The following is a 17,147-nucleotide window of genomic DNA, read 5'->3' as shown; positions in this document are numbered from 1 at the left end:
AGCACCTCCTGGAAACTGCACCACGCCTCCGCTTCTGCACGGCAAAGCAGGGCCTTACTTCCAGGCATGGGTTCATGCTGGGTGTGTCGGTAGCGACACAGCATACTAAGATGCTGACTTTCTCCTCGAGCAGAGTGACTTCAGGTACGAGGACGGGCCTCGCAGTGTTCCATGCACAGCGTTCTCTCATGGCAGCTCACACAAGGGCCATGACAGAGTCTTCCTGGGCACTTCGTACTCACCAGCCATGTTGTCCTCAGGGTGCTCGAGGGCTCTGGAGGTGAACCGCTCCTCGAGGAATGCGCAGTGTGTTGTTGCCCAGCACGCGGCACACACAGAGGTCCTCCGAGGTCTCAACCCATGGACCTCGACGTTGCTCAGCTGGCCCACAGTTGTCTGGAGGCACTCAGTGACCTTGGAGGGAAAATGAGGCACACCCGTGGGGCCTAGGATTCCCCGGATGTGTACTTCCTTTCAAATAAAGCACGTAAGTGACTAAGAACTCCTGGAAACAGCTGCATGGCTCCCTTTCTGCACGGCTACTCAGGGCCTAACCTGGAAGCGAGTTCTCATGTTGAGGTTCCCTTTAGCTCTAGAGCCTGTCATGCGGACCGCCACCGCGGCCACGGAAGCCCCTGGTTTAGGGAGAGCAAACTCATAATTTTCCCCGAAGCATTCTTCCAGGGCTCACCGGACTGTCGGGTGCCGGGAATGTCATGTAGCTTCAAGGCAGGCATGAATGCCGCCCTCAAAGTGGGAAAGCAGGACTAGTTCCAACAGGCCCCATTTTCATGGGCACACTCAGCGTACATCCCTGTGGTTTCTAACGAGTCCCAAGAGACACCGGTTACCCTGTGTTTCCTTCCCTGAATCAACTCATCGAAGTAGGGAGTCCCGCATCCAGCGAACTGTCTCCACCAAGGAACGCCGTAGCTGCTCCTCTGGGCCTGGGGCTGCCTGCACTGACACAGAAGGAAGAGGACTTGAATTGCAGTAAGAACCCAAGCCGCCGTCCTCTAGGAGGCACGGTGACTTCAGTCAGGAGGTCCTGGATGGAATGCGAAGACGAGGGTTACTCTGAGCGCAGCTCCGACTAGGGCAATGCGTAAGACCTTCGCGCCATGTGGCATGTGCCAGAACGGTGTTCGTGAACGTGTGTGAGTGCTGAGGAAACCAAGCTGCTCCAAAAGAGAGGGCAGTGTGTTTCTCTACGCTCGGCGTGCACAGAGGGGCTCTAAAGGGCTACGGGCCTGGATGTTGCTTAGCAGACCCAGGTGCACCTGGGGATACTCAGTGTTCCTGCCGGGAACAGGGTGCCCCGGCTAGCCTCCCAGGTGTCCAGAAAGCTGTGCTGCCGTTAAAGGTATGCAGAGCAGAGGCCACCACCTCCTGGAAACTGCACCACGCCTCCACTTCTGCACGGCAAAGCAGGGCCTTACTTCCAGGCATGGGTTCATGCTGGGTGTGTCGGTAGCGACACAGCATGCTAAGATGCTGACTTTCTCCTCGAGCAGAGTGACTTCAGGTACGAGGACGGGCCTCGCAGTGTTCCATGCACAGCGTTCTCTCATGGCAGCTCACACAAGGGCCATGACAGAGTCTTCCTGGGCACTTCGTACTCACCAGCCATGTTGTCCTCAGGGTGCTCGAGGGCTCTGGAGGTGAACCGCTCCTCGAGGAATGCGCAGTGTGTTGTTGCCCAGCACGCGGCACACACAGAGGTCCTCCGAGGTCTCAACCCATGGACCTCGACGTTGCTCAGCTGGCCCATGGTTGTCTGGAGGCACTCAGTGACCTTGGAGGGAAAATGAGGCACACCCGTGGGGCCTAGGATTCCCCGGACGTGTACTTCCTTTCAAATAAAGCACGTAAGTGACTAAGAACTCCTGGAAACAGCTGCATGGCTCCCTTTCTGCACGGCTACTCAGGGCCTAACCTGGAAGCGAGTTCTCATGTTGAGGTTCCCTTTAGCTCTAGAGCCTGTCATGCGGACCGCCACCGCGGCCACGGAAGCCCCTGGTTTAGGGAGAGCAAACTCATAATTTTCCCCGAAGCATTCTTCCAGGGCTCACCGGACTGTCGGGTGCCGGGAATGTCATGTAGCTTCAAGGCAGGCATGAATGCCGCCCTCAAAGTGGGAAAGCAGGACTAGTTCCAGCAGGCCCCGTTTTCATGGGCACACTCAGCGTACATCCCTGTGGTTTCTAACGAGTCCCAAGAGACACCGGTTACCCTGTGTTTCCTTCCCTGAATCAACTCATCGAAGTAGGGAGTCCCGCATCCAGCGAACTGTCTCCACCAAGGAACGCCGTAGCTGCTCCTCTGGGCCTGGGGCTGCCTGCACTGACACAGAAGGAAGAGGACTTGAATTGCAGTAAGAACCCAAGCCGCCGTCCTCTAGGAGGCACGGTGACTTCAGTCAGGAGGTCCTGGATGGAATGCGAAGACGAGGGTTACTCTGAGCGCAGCTCCGACTAGGGCAATGCGTAAGACCTTCGCGCCATGTGGCATGTGCCAGAACGGTGTTCGTGAACGTGTGTGAGTGCTGAGGAAACCAAGCTGCTCCAAAAGAGAGGGCAGTGTGTTTCCCTACGCTCGGCGTGCACAGAGGGGCTCTAAAGGGCTACGGGCCTGGCTGTTGCTTAGCAGACCCAGGTGCACCTGGGGATACTCAGTGTTCCTGCCGGGAACAGGGTGCCCCGGCTAGCCTCCCAGGTGTCCAGAAAGCTGTGCTGCCGTTAAAGGTATGCAGAGCAGAGGCCACTGCCTCCTGGAAACTGCACCACGCCTCCGCTTCTGCACGGCAAAGCAGGGCCTTACTTCCAGGCATGGGTTCATGCTGGGTGTGTCGGTAGCGACACAGCATGCTAAGATGCTGACTTTCTCCTCGAGCAGAGTGACTTCAGGTACGAGGACGGGCCTCGCAGTGTTCCATGCACAGCGTTCTCTCATGGCAGCTCACACAAGGGCCATGACAGAGTCTTCCTGGGCACTTCGTACTCACCAGCCATGTTGTCCTCAGGGTGCTCGAGGGCTCTGGAGGTGAACCGCTCCTCGAGGAATGCGCAGTGTGTTGTTGCCCAGCACGCGGCACACACAGAGGTCCTCCGAGGTCTCAACCCATGGACCTCGACGTTGCTCAGCTGGCCCACAGTTGTCTGGAGGCACTCAGTGACCTTGGAGGGAAAATGAGGCACACCCGTGGGGCCTAGGATTCCCCGGACGTGTACTTCCTTTCAAATAAAGCACGTAAGTGACTAAGAACTCCTGGAAACAGCTGCATGGCTCCCTTTCTGCACGGCTACTCAGGGCCTAACCTGGAAGCGAGTTCTCATGTTGAGGTTCCCTTTAGCTCTAGAGCCTGTCATGCGGACCGCCACCGCGGCCACGGAAGCCCCTGGTTTAGGGAGAGCAAACTCATAATTTTCCCCGAAGCCTTCTTCCAGGGCTCACCGGACTGTCGGGTGCCGGGAATGTCATGTAGCTTCAAGGCAGGCATGAATGCCGCCCTCAAAGTGGGAAAGCAGGACTAGTTCCAGCAGGCCCCGTTTTCATGGGCACACTCAGCGTACATCCCTGTGGTTTCTAACGAGTCCCAAGAGACACCGGTTACCCTGTGTTTCCTTCCCTGAATCAACTCATCGAAGTAGGGAGTCCCGCATCCAGCGAACTGTCTCCACCAAGGAACGCCGTAGCTGCTCCTCTGGGCCTGGGACTGCCTGCACTGACACAGAAGGAAGAGGACTTGAATTGCAGTAAGAACCCAAGCCGCCGTCCTCTAGGAGGCACGGTGACTTCAGTCAGGAGGTCTTGGATGGAATGCGAAGACGAGGGTTACTCTGAGCGCAGCTCCGACTAGGGCAATGCGTAAGACCTTCGCGCCATGTGGCATGTGCCAGAACGGTGTTCGTGAACGTGTGTGAGTGCTGAGGAAACCAAGCTGCTCCAAAAGAGAGGGCAGTGTGTTTCCCTACGCTCGGCGTGCACAGAGGGGCTCTAAAGGGCTACGGGCCTGGATGTTGCTTAGCAGACCCAGGTGCACCTGGGGATACTCAGTGTTCCTGCCGGGAACAGGGTGCCCCGGCTAGCCTCCCAGGTGTCCAGAAAACTGTGCTGCCGTTAAAGGTATGCAGAGCAGAGGCCACCACCTCCTGGAAACTGCACCACGCCTCCGCTTCTGCACGGCAAAGCAGGGCCTTACTTCCAGGCATGGGTTCATGCTGGGTGTGTCGGTAGCGACACAGCATACTAAGATGCTGACTTTCTCCTCGAGCAGAGTGACTTCAGGTACGAGGACGGGCCTCGCAGTGTTCCATGCACAGCGTTCTCTCATGGCAGCTCACACAAGGGCCATGACAGAGTCTTCCTGGGCACTTCGTACTCACCAGCCATGTTGTCCTCAGGGTGCTCGAGGGCTCTGGAGGTGAACCGCTCCTCGAGGAATGCGCAGTGTGTTGTTGCCCAGCACGCGGCACACACAGAGGTCCTCCGAGGTCTCAACCCATGGACCTCGACGTTGCTCAGCTGGCCCACAGTTGTCTGGAGGCACTCAGTGACCTTGGAGGGAAAATGAGGCACACCCGTGGGGCCTAGGATTCCCCGGACGTGTACTTCCTTTAAAATAAAGCACGTAAGTGACTAAGAACTCCTGGAAACAGCTGCATGGCTCCCTTTCTGCACGGCTACTCAGGGCCTAACCTGGAAGCGAGTTCTCATGTTGAGGTTCCCTTTAGCTCTAGAGCCTGTCATGCGGACCGCCACCGCGGCCACGGAAGCCCCTGGTTTAGGGAGAGCAAACTCATAATTTTCCCCGAAGCATTCTTCCAGGGCTCACCGGACTGTCGGGTGCCGGGAATGTCATGTAGCTTCAAGGCAGGCATGAATGCCGCCCTCAAAGTGGGAAAGCAGGACTAGTTCCAACAGGCCCCATTTTCATGGGCACACTCAGCGTACATCCCTGTGGTTTCTAACGAGTCCCAAGAGACACCGGTTACCCTGTGTTTCCTTCCCTGAATCAACTCATCGAAGTAGGGAGTCCCGCATCCAGCGAACTGTCTCCACCAAGGAACGCCGTAGCTGCTCCTCTGGGCCTGGGGCTGCCTGCACTGACACAGAAGGAAGAGGAGTTGAATTGCAGTAAGAACCCAAGCCGCCGTCCTCTAGGAGGCACGGTGACTTCAGTCAGGAGGTCCTGGATGGAATGCGAAGACGAGGGTTACTCTGAGCGCAGCTCCGACTAGGGCAATGCGTAAGACCTTCGCGCCATGTGGCATGTGCCAGAACGGTGTTCGTGAACGTGTGTGAGTGCTGAGGAAACCAAGCTGCTCCAAAAGAGAGGGCAGTGTGTTTCCCTACGCTCGGCGTGCACAGAGGGGCTCTAAAGGGCTACGGGCCTGGCTGTTGCTTAGCAGACCCAGGTGCACCTGGGGATACTCAGTGTTCCTGCCGGGAACAGGGTGCCCCGGCTAGCCTCCCAGGTGTCCAGAAAGCTGTGCTGCCGTTAAAGGTATGCAGAGCAGAGGCCACCGCCTCCTGGAAACTGCACCACGCCTCCGCTTCTGCACGGCAAAGCAGGGCCTTACTTCCAGGCATGGGTTCATGCTGGGTGTGTCGGTAGCGACACAGCATGCTAAGATGCTGACTTTCTCCTCGAGCAGAGTGACTTCAGGTACGAGGACGGGCCTCGCAGTGTTCCATGCACAGTGTTCTCTCATGGCAGCTCACACAAGGGCCATGACAGAGTCTTCCTGGACACTTCGTACTCACCAGCCATGTTGTCCTCAGGGTGCTCGAGGGCTCTGGAGGTGAACCGCTCCTCGAGGAATGCGCAGTGTGTTGTTGCCCAGCACGCGGCACACACAGAGGTCCTCCGAGGTCTCAACCCATGGACCTCGACGTTGCTCAGCTGGCCCACAGTTGTCTGGAGGCACTCAGTGACCTTGGAGGGAAAATGAGGCACACCCGTGGGGCCTAGGATTCCCCGGACGTGTACTTCCTTTCAAATAAAGCACGTAAGTGACTAAGAACTCCTGGAAACAGCTGCATGGCTCCCTTTCTGCACGGCTACTCAGGGCCTAACCTGGAAGCGAGTTCTCATGTTGAGGTTCCCTTTAGCTCTAGAGCCTGTCATGCGGACCGCCACCGCGGCCACGGAAGCCCCTGGTTTAGGGAGAGCAAACTCATAATTTTCCCCGAAGCCTTCTTCCAGGGCTCACCGGACTGTCGGGTGCCGGGAATGTCATGTAGCTTCAAGGCAGGCATGAATGCCGCCCTCAAAGTGGGAAAGCAGGACTAGTTCCAGCAGGCCCCGTTTTCATGGGCACACTCAGCGTACATCCCTGTGGTTTCTAACGAGTCCCAAGAGACACCGGTTACCCTGTGTTTCCTTCCCTGAATCAACTCATCGAAGTAGGGAGTCCCGCATCCAGCGAACTGTCTCCACCAAGGAACGCCGTAGCTGCTCCTCTGGGCCTGGGACTGCCTGCACTGACACAGAAGGAAGAGGACTTGAATTGCAGTAAGAACCCAAGCCGCCGTCCTCTAGGAGGCACGGTGACTTCAGTCAGGAGGTCTTGGATGGAATGCGAAGACGAGGGTTACTCTGAGCGCAGCTCCGACTAGGGCAATGCGTAAGACCTTCGCGCCATGTGGCATGTGCCAGAACGGTGTTCGTGAACGTGTGTGAGTGCTGAGGAAACCAAGCTGCTCCAAAAGAGAGGGCAGTGTGTTTCCCTACGCTCGGCGTGCACAGAGGGGCTCTAAAGGGCTACGGGCCTGGATGTTGCTTAGCAGACCCAGGTGCACCTGGGGATACTCAGTGTTCCTGCCGGGAACAGGGTGCCCCGGCTAGCCTCCCAGGTGTCCAGAAAGCTGTGCTGCCGTTAAAGGTATGCAGAGCAGAGGCCACCACCTCCTGGAAACTGCACCACGCCTCCGCTTCTGCACGGCAAAGCAGGGCCTTACTTCCAGGCATGGGTTCATGCTGGGTGTGTCGGTAGCGACACAGCATACTAAGATGCTGACTTTCTCCTCGAGCAGAGTGACTTCAGGTACGAGGACGGGCCTCGCAGTGTTCCATGCACAGCGTTCTCTCATGGCAGCTCACACAAGGGCCATGACAGAGTCTTCCTGGGCACTTCGTACTCACCAGCCATGTTGTCCTCAGGGTGCTCGAGGGCTCTGGAGGTGAACCGCTCCTCGAGGAATGCGCAGTGTGTTGTTGCCCAGCACGCGGCACACACAGAGGTCCTCCGAGGTCTCAACCCATGGACCTCGACGTTGCTCAGCTGGCCCACAGTTGTCTGGAGGCACTCAGTGACCTTGGAGGGAAAATGAGGCACACCCGTGGGGCCTAGGATTCCCCGGACGTGTACTTCCTTTCAAATAAAGCACGTAAGTGACTAAGAACTCCTGGAAACAGCTGCATGGCTCCCTTTCTGCACGGCTACTCAGGGCCTAACCTGGAAGCGAGTTCTCATGTTGAGGTTCCCTTTAGCTCTAGAGCCTGTCATGCGGACCGCCACCGCGGCCACGGAAGCCCCTGGTTTAGGGAGAGCAAACTCATAATTTTCCCCGAAGCATTCTTCCAGGGCTCACCGGACTGTCGGGTGCCGGGAATGTCATGTAGCTTCAAGGCAGGCATGAATGCCGCCCTCAAAGTGGGAAAGCAGGACTAGTTCCAGCAGGCCCCGTTTTCATGGGCACACTCAGCGTACATCCCTGTGGTTTCTAACGAGTCCCAAGAGACACCGGTTACCCTGTGTTTCCTTCCCTGAATCAACTCATCGAAGTAGGGAGTCCCGCATCCAGCGAACTGTCTCCACCAAGGAACGCCGTAGCTGCTCCTCTGGGCCTGGGGCTGCCTGCACTGACACAGAAGGAAGAGGACTTGAATTGCAGTAAGAACCCAAGCCGCCGTCCTCTAGGAGGCATGGTGACTTCAGTCAGGAGGTCCTGGATGGAATGCGAAGACGAGGGTTACTCTGAGCGCAGCTCCGAATAGGGCAATGCGTAAGACCTTCGCGCCATGTGGCATGTGCCAGAACGGTGTTCGTGAACGTGTGCGAGTGCTGAGGAAACCAAGCTGCTCCGAAAGAGAGGGCAGTGTGTTTCCCTACGCTCGGCGTGCACAGAGGGGCTCTAAAGGGCTACGGGCCTGGCTGTTGCTTAGCAGACCCAGGTGCACCTGGGGATACTCAGTGTTCCTGCCGGGAACAGGGTGCCCCGGCTAGCCTCCCAGGTGTCCAGAAAGCTGTGCTGCCGTTAAAGGTATGCAGAGCAGAGGCCACCGCCTCCTGGAAACTGCACCACACCTCCGCTTCTGCACGGCAAAGCAGGGCCTTACTTCCAGGCATGGGTTCATGCTGGGTGTGTCGGTAGCGACACAGCATGCTAAGATGCTGACTTTCTCCTCGAGCAGAGTGACTTCAGGTACGAGGACGGGCCTCGCAGTGTTCCATGCACAGCGTTCTCTCATGGCAGCTCACACAAGGGCCATGACAGAGTCTTCCTGGGCACTTCGTACTCACCAGCCATGTTGTCCTCAGGGTGCTCGAGGGCTCTGGAGGTGAACCGCTCCTCGAGGAATGCGCAGTGTGTTGTTGCCCAGCACGCGGCACACACAGAGGTCCTCCGAGGTCTCAACCCATGGACCTCGACGTTGCTCAGCTGGCCCACAGTTGTCTGGAGGCACTCAGTGACCTTGGAGGGAAAATGAGGCACACCCGTGGGGCCTAGGATTCCCCGGACGTGTACTTCCTTTCAAATAAAGCACGTAAGTGACTAAGAACTCCTGGAAACAGCTGCATGGCTCCCTTTCTGCACGGCTACTCAGGGCCTAACCTGGAAGCGAGTTCTCATGTTGAGGTTCCCTTTAGCTCTAGAGCCTGTCATGCGGACCGCCACCGCGGCCACGGAAGCCCCTGGTTTAGGGAGAGCAAACTCATAATTTTCCCCGAAGCCTTCTTTCAGGGCTCACCGGACTGTCGGGTGCCGGGAATGTCATGTAGCTTCAAGGCAGGCATGAATGCCGCCCTCAAAGTGGGAAAGCAGGACTAGTTCCAGCAGGCCCCGTTTTCATGGGCACACTCAGCGTACATCCCTGTGGTTTCTAACGAGTCCCAAGAGACACCGGTTACCCTGTGTTTCCTTCCCTGAATCAACTCATCGAAGTAGGGAGTCCCGCATCCAGCGAACTGTCTCCACCAAGGAACGCCGTAGCTGCTCCTCTGGGCCTGGGACTGCCTGCACTGACACAGAAGGAAGAGGACTTGAATTGCAGTAAGAACCCAAGCCGCCGTCCTCTAGGAGGCACGGTGACTTCAGTCAGGAGGTCTTGGATGGAATGCGAAGACGAGGGTTACTCTGAGCGCAGCTCCGACTAGGGCAATGCGTAAGACCTTCGCGCCATGTGGCATGTGCCAGAACGGTGTTCGTGAACGTGTGTGAGTGCTGAGGAAACCAAGCTGCTCCAAAAGTGAGGGCAGTGTGTTTCCCTACGCTCGGCGTGCACAGAGGGGCTCTAAAGGGCTACGGGCCTGGATGTTGCTTAGCAGACCCAGGTGCACCTGGGGATACTCAGTGTTCCTGCCGGGAACAGGGTGCCCCGGCTAGCCTCCCAGGTGTCCAGAAAACTGTGCTGCCGTTAAAGGTATGCAGAGCAGAGGCCACCACCTCCTGGAAACTGCACCACGCCTCCGCTTCTGCACGGCAAAGCAGGGCCTTACTTCCAGGCATGGGTTCATGCTGGGTGTGTCGGTAGCGACACAGCATACTAAGATGCTGACTTTCTCCTCGAGCAGAGTGACTTCAGGTACGAGGACGGGCCTCGCAGTGTTCCATGCACAGCGTTCTCTCATGGCAGCTCACACAAGGGCCATGACAGAGTCTTCCTGGGCACTTCGTACTCACCAGCCATGTTGTCCTCAGGGTGCTCGAGGGCTCTGGAGGTGAACCGCTCCTCGAGGAATGCGCAGTGTGTTGTTGCCCAGCACGCGGCACACACAGAGGTCCTCCGAGGTCTCAACCCATGGACCTCGACGTTGCTCAGCTGGCCCACAGTTGTCTGGAGGCACTCAGTGACCTTGGAGGGAAAATGAGGCACACCCGTGGGGCCTAGGATTCCCCGGACGTGTACTTCCTTTAAAATAAAGCACGTAAGTGACTAAGAACTCCTGGAAACAGCTGCATGGCTCCCTTTCTGCACGGCTACTCAGGGCCTAACCTGGAAGCGAGTTCTCATGTTGAGGTTCCCTTTAGCTCTAGAGCCTGTCATGCGGACCGCCACCGCGGCCACGGAAGCCCCTGGTTTAGGGAGAGCAAACTCATAATTTTCCCCGAAGCATTCTTCCAGGGCTCACCGGACTGTCGGGTGCCGGGAATGTCATGTAGCTTCAAGGCAGGCATGAATGCCGCCCTCAAAGTGGGAAAGCAGGACTAGTTCCAACAGGCCCCATTTTCATGGGCACACTCAGCGTACATCCCTGTGGTTTCTAACGAGTCCCAAGAGACACCGGTTACCCTGTGTTTCCTTCCCTGAATCAACTCATCGAAGTAGGGAGTCCCGCATCCAGCGAACTGTCTCCACCAAGGAACGCCGTAGCTGCTCCTCTGGGCCTGGGGCTGCCTGCACTGACACAGAAGGAAGAGGAGTTGAATTGCAGTAAGAACCCAAGCCGCCGTCCTCTAGGAGGCACGGTGACTTCAGTCAGGAGGTCCTGGATGGAATGCGAAGACGAGGGTTACTCTGAGCGCAGCTCCGACTAGGGCAATGCGTAAGACCTTCGCGCCATGTGGCATGTGCCAGAACGGTGTTCGTGAACGTGTGTGAGTGCTGAGGAAACCAAGCTGCTCCAAAAGAGAGGGCAGTGTGTTTCCCTACGCTCGGCGTGCACAGAGGGGCTCTAAAGGGCTACGGGCCTGGCTGTTGCTTAGCAGACCCAGGTGCACCTGGGGATACTCAGTGTTCCTGCCGGGAACAGGGTGCCCCGGCTAGCCTCCCAGGTGTCCAGAAAACTGTGCTGCCGTTAAAGGTATGCAGAGCAGAGGCCACCACCTCCTGGAAACTGCACCACGCCTCCGCTTCTGCACGGCAAAGCAGGGCCTTACTTCCAGGCATGGGTTCATGCTGGGTGTGTCGGTAGCGACACAGCATACTAAGATGCTGACTTTCTCCTCGAGCAGAGTGACTTCAGGTACGAGGACGGGCCTCGCAGTGTTCCATGCACAGCGTTCTCTCATGGCAGCTCACACAAGGGCCATGACAGAGTCTTCCTGGGCACTTCGTACTCACCAGCCATGTTGTCCTCAGGGTGCTCGAGGGCTCTGGAGGTGAACCGCTCCTCGAGGAATGCGCAGTGTGTTGTTGCCCAGCACGCGGCACACACAGAGGTCCTCCGAGGTCTCAACCCATGGACCTCGACGTTGCTCAGCTGGCCCACAGTTGTCTGGAGGCACTCAGTGACCTTGGAGGGAAAATGAGGCACACCCGTGGGGCCTAGGATTCCCCGGACGTGTACTTCCTTTAAAATAAAGCACGTAAGTGACTAAGAACTCCTGGAAACAGCTGCATGGCTCCCTTTCTGCACGGCTACTCAGGGCCTAACCTGGAAGCGAGTTCTCATGTTGAGGTTCCCTTTAGCTCTAGAGCCTGTCATGCGGACCGCCACCGCGGCCACGGAAGCCCCTGGTTTAGGGAGAGCAAACTCATAATTTTCCCCGAAGCATTCTTCCAGGGCTCACCGGACTGTCGGGTGCCGGGAATGTCATGTAGCTTCAAGGCAGGCATGAATGCCGCCCTCAAAGTGGGAAAGCAGGACTAGTTCCAACAGGCCCCATTTTCATGGGCACACTCAGCGTACATCCCTGTGGTTTCTAACGAGTCCCAAGAGACACCGGTTACCCTGTGTTTCCTTCCCTGAATCAACTCATCGAAGTAGGGAGTCCCGCATCCAGCGAACTGTCTCCACCAAGGAACGCCGTAGCTGCTCCTCTGGGCCTGGGGCTGCCTGCACTGACACAGAAGGAAGAGGAGTTGAATTGCAGTAAGAACCCAAGCCGCCGTCCTCTAGGAGGCACGGTGACTTCAGTCAGGAGGTCCTGGATGGAATGCGAAGACGAGGGTTACTCTGAGCGCAGCTCCGACTAGGGCAATGCGTAAGACCTTCGCGCCATGTGGCATGTGCCAGAACGGTGTTCGTGAACGTGTGTGAGTGCTGAGGAAACCAAGCTGCTCCAAAAGAGAGGGCAGTGTGTTTCCCTACGCTCGGCGTGCACAGAGGGGCTCTAAAGGGCTACGGGCCTGGCTGTTGCTTAGCAGACCCAGGTGCACCTGGGGATACTCAGTGTTCCTGCCGGGAACAGGGTGCCCCGGCTAGCCTCCCAGGTGTCCAGAAAGCTGTGCTGCCGTTAAAGGTATGCAGAGCAGAGGCCACCGCCTCCTGGAAACTGCACCACGCCTCCGCTTCTGCACGGCAAAGCAGGGCCTTACTTCCAGGCATGGGTTCATGCTGGGTGTGTCGGTAGCGACACAGCATGCTAAGATGCTGACTTTCTCCTCGAGCAGAGTGACTTCAGGTACGAGGACGGGCCTCGCAGTGTTCCATGCACAGCGTTCTCTCATGGCAGCTCACACAAGGGCCATGACAGAGTCTTCCTGGACACTTCGTACTCACCAGCCATGTTGTCCTCAGGGTGCTCGAGGGCTCTGGAGGTGAACCGCTCCTCGAGGAATGCGCAGTGTGTTGTTGCCCAGCACGCGGCACACACAGAGGTCCTCCGAGGTCTCAACCCATGGACCTCGACGTTGCTCAGCTGGCCCACAGTTGTCTGGAGGCACTCAGTGACCTTGGAGGGAAAATGAGGCACACCCGTGGGGCCTAGGATTCCCCGGACGTGTACTTCCTTTCAAATAAAGCACGTAAGTGACTAAGAACTCCTGGAAACAGCTGCATGGCTCCCTTTCTGCACGGCTACTCAGGGCCTAACCTGGAAGCGAGTTCTCATGTTGAGGTTCCCTTTAGCTCTAGAGCCTGTCATGCGGACCGCCACCGCGGCCACGGAAGCCCCTGGTTTAGGGAGAGCAAACTCATAATTTTCCCCGAAGCCTTCTTCCAGGGCTCACCGGACTGTCGGGTGCCGGGAATGTCATGTAGCTTCAAGGCAGGCATGAATGCCGCCCTCAAAGTGGGAAAGCAGGACTAGTTCCAGCAGGCCCCGTTTTCATGGGCACACTCAGCGTACATCCCTGTGGTTTCTAACGAGTCCCAAGAGACACCGGTTACCCTGTGTTTCCTTCCCTGAATCAACTCATCGAAGTAGGGAGTCCCGCATCCAGCGAACTGTCTCCACCAAGGAACGCCGTAGCTGCTCCTCTGGGCCTGGGACTGCCTGCACTGACACAGAAGGAAGAGGACTTGAATTGCAGTAAGAACCCAAGCCGCCGTCCTCTAGGAGGCACGGTGACTTCAGTCAGGAGGTCCTGGATGGAATGCGAAGACGAGGGTTACTCTGAGCGCAGCTCCGACTAGGGCAATGCGTAAGACCTTCGCGCCATGTGGCATGTGCCAGAACGGTGTTCGTGAACGTGTGTGAGTGCTGAGGAAACCAAGCTGCTCCAAAAGAGAGGGCAGTGTGTTTCCCTACGCTCGGCGTGCACAGAGGGGCTCTAAAGGGCTACGGGCCTGGATGTTGCTTAGCAGACCCAGGTGCACCTGGGGATACTCAGTGTTCCTGCCGGGAACAGGGTGCCCCGGCTAGCCTCCCAGGTGTCCAGAAAGCTGTGCTGCCGTTAAAGGTATGCAGAGCAGAGGCCACCACCTCCTGGAAACTGCACCACGCCTCCGCTTCTGCACGGCAAAGCAGGGCCTTACTTCCAGGCATGGGTTCATGCTGGGTGTGTCGGTAGCGACACAGCATACTAAGATGCTGACTTTCTCCTCGAGCAGAGTGACTTCAGGTACGAGGACGGGCCTCGCAGTGTTCCATGCACAGCGTTCTCTCATGGCAGCTCACACAAGGGCCATGACAGAGTCTTCCTGGGCACTTCGTACTCACCAGCCATGTTGTCCTCAGGGTGCTCGAGGGCTCTGGAGGTGAACCGCTCCTCGAGGAATGCGCAGTGTGTTGTTGCCCAGCACGCGGCACACACAGAGGTCCTCCGAGGTCTCAACCCATGGACCTCGACGTTGCTCAGCTGGCCCACAGTTGTCTGGAGGCACTCAGTGACCTTGGAGGGAAAATGAGGCACACCCGTGGGGCCTAGGATTCCCCGGACGTGTACTTCCTTTCAAATAAAGCACGTAAGTGACTAAGAACTCCTGGAAACAGCTGCATGGCTCCCTTTCTGCACGGCTACTCAGGGCCTAACCTGGAAGCGAGTTCTCATGTTGAGGTTCCCTTTAGCTCTAGAGCCTGTCATGCGGACCGCCACCGCGGCCACGGAAGCCCCTGGTTTAGGGAGAGCAAACTCATAATTTTCCCCGAAGCATTCTTCCAGGGCTCACCGGACTGTCGGGTGCCGGGAATGTCATGTAGCTTCAAGGCAGGCATGAATGCCGCCCTCAAAGTGGGAAAGCAGGACTAGTTCCAGCAGGCCCCGTTTTCATGGGCACACTCAGCGTACATCCCTGTGGTTTCTAACGAGTCCCAAGAGACACCGGTTACCCTGTGTTTCCTTCCCTGAATCAACTCATCGAAGTAGGGAGTCCCGCATCCAGCGAACTGTCTCCACCAAGGAACGCCGTAGCTGCTCCTCTGGGCCTGGGGCTGCCTGCACTGACACAGAAGGAAGAGGACTTGAATTGCAGTAAGAACCCAAGCCGCCGTCCTCTAGGAGGCATGGTGACTTCAGTCAGGAGGTCCTGGATGGAATGCGAAGACGAGGGTTACTCTGAGCGCAGCTCCGAATAGGGCAATGCGTAAGACCTTCGCGCCATGTGGCATGTGCCAGAACGGTGTTCGTGAACGTGTGCGAGTGCTGAGGAAACCAAGCTGCTCCGAAAGAGAGGGCAGTGTGTTTCCCTACGCTCGGCGTGCACAGAGGGGCTCTAAAGGGCTACGGGCCTGGCTGTTGCTTAGCAGACCCAGGTGCACCTGGGGATACTCAGTGTTCCTGCCGGGAACAGGGTGCCCCGGCTAGCCTCCCAGGTGTCCAGAAAGCTGTGCTGCCGTTAAAGGTATGCAGAGCAGAGGCCACCGCCTCCTGGAAACTGCACCACACCTCCGCTTCTGCACGGCAAAGCAGGGCCTTACTTCCAGGCATGGGTTCATGCTGGGTGTGTCGGTAGCGACACAGCATGCTAAGATGCTGACTTTCTCCTCGAGCAGAGTGACTTCAGGTACGAGGACGGGCCTCGCAGTGTTCCATGCACAGCGTTCTCTCATGGCAGCTCACACAAGGGCCATGACAGAGTCTTCCTGGGCACTTCGTACTCACCAGCCATGTTGTCCTCAGGGTGCTCGAGGGCTCTGGAGGTGAACCGCTCCTCGAGGAATGCGCAGTGTGTTGTTGCCCAGCACGTGGCACACACAGAGGTCCTCCGAGGTCTCAACCCCTGGACCTCGACGTTGCTCAGCTGGCCCACAGTTGTCTGGAGGCACTCAGTGACCTTGGAGGGAAAATGAGGCACACCCGTGGGGCCTAGGATTCCCCGGACGTGTACTTCCTTTCAAATAAAGCACGTAAGTGACTAAGAACTCCTGGAAACAGCTGCATGGCTCCCTTTCTGCACGGCTACTCAGGGCCTAACCTGGAAGCGAGTTCTCATGTTGAGGTTCCCTTTAGCTCTAGAGCCTGTCATGCGGACCGCCACCGCGGCCACGGAAGCCCCTGGTTTAGGGAGAGCAAACTCATAATTTTCCCCGAAGCATTCTTCCAGGGCTCACCGGACTGTCGGGTGCCGGGAATGTCATGTAGCTTCAAGGCAGGCATGAATGCCGCCCTCAAAGTGGGAAAGCAGGACTAGTTCCAGCAGGCCCCGTTTTCATGGGCACACTCAGCGTACATCCCTGTGGTTTCTAACGAGTCCCAAGAGACACCGGTTACCCTGTGTTTCCTTCCCTGAATCAACTCATCGAAGTAGGGAGTCCCGCATCCAGCGAACTGTCTCCACCAAGGAACGCCGTAGCTGCTCCTCTGGGCCTGGGGCTGCCTGTACTGACACAGAAGGAAGAGGAGTTGAATTGCAGTAAGAACCCAAGCCGCCGTCCTCTAGGAGGCACGGTGACTTCAGTCAGGAGGTCCTGGATGGAATGCGAAGACGAGGGTTACTCTGAGCGCAGCTCCGAATAGGGCAATGCGTAAGACCTTCGCGCCATGTGGCATGTGCCAGAACGGTGTTCGTGAACGTGTGCGAGTGCTGAGGAAACCAAGCTGCTCCGAAAGAGAGGGCAGTGTGTTTCCCTACGCTCGGCGTGCACAGAGGGGCTCTAAAGGGCTACGGGCCTGGCTGTTGCTTAGCAGACCCAGGTGCACCTGGGGATACTCAGTGTTCCTGCCGGGAACAGGGTGCCCCGGCTAGCCTCCCAGGTGTCCAGAAAGCTGTGCTGCCGTTAAAGGTATGCAGAGCAGAGGCCACCGCCTCCTGGAAACTGCACCACACCTCCGCTTCTGCACGGCAAAGCAGGGCCTTACTTCCAGGCATGGGTTCATGCTGGGTGTGTCGGTAGCGACACAGCATGCTAAGATGCTGACTTTCTCCTCGAGCAGAGTGACTTCAGGTACGAGGACGGGCCTCGCAGTGTTCCATGCACAGCGTTCTCTCATGGCAGCTCACACAAGGGCCATGACAGAGTCTTCCTGGGCACTTCGTACTCACCAGCCATGTTGTCCTCAGGGTGCTTGAGGGCTCTGGAGGTGAACCGCTCCTCGAGGAATGCGCAGTGTGTTGTTGCCCAGCACGTGGCACACACAGAGGTCCTCCGAGGTCTCAACCCCTGGACCTCGACGTTGCTCAGCTGGCCCACAGTTGTCTGGAGGCACTCAGTGACCTTGGAGGGAAAATGAGGCACACCCGTGGGGCCTAGGATTCCCCGGACGTGTACTTCCTTTCAAATAAAGCACGTAAGTGACTAAGAACTCCTGGAAACAGCTGCATGGCTCCCTTTCTGCACGGCTACTCAGGGCCTAACCTGGAAGCGAGTTCTCATGT

This window comes from Leucopleurus acutus (genome assembly GCF_964270905.1).
Source record: "Leucopleurus acutus genome assembly, chromosome: 9".
In the NCBI taxonomy this organism is placed as follows: domain Eukaryota; kingdom Metazoa; phylum Chordata; class Mammalia; order Artiodactyla; family Delphinidae; genus Leucopleurus; species Leucopleurus acutus.
Note: the sequence above shows the minus strand (reverse complement) of the source record.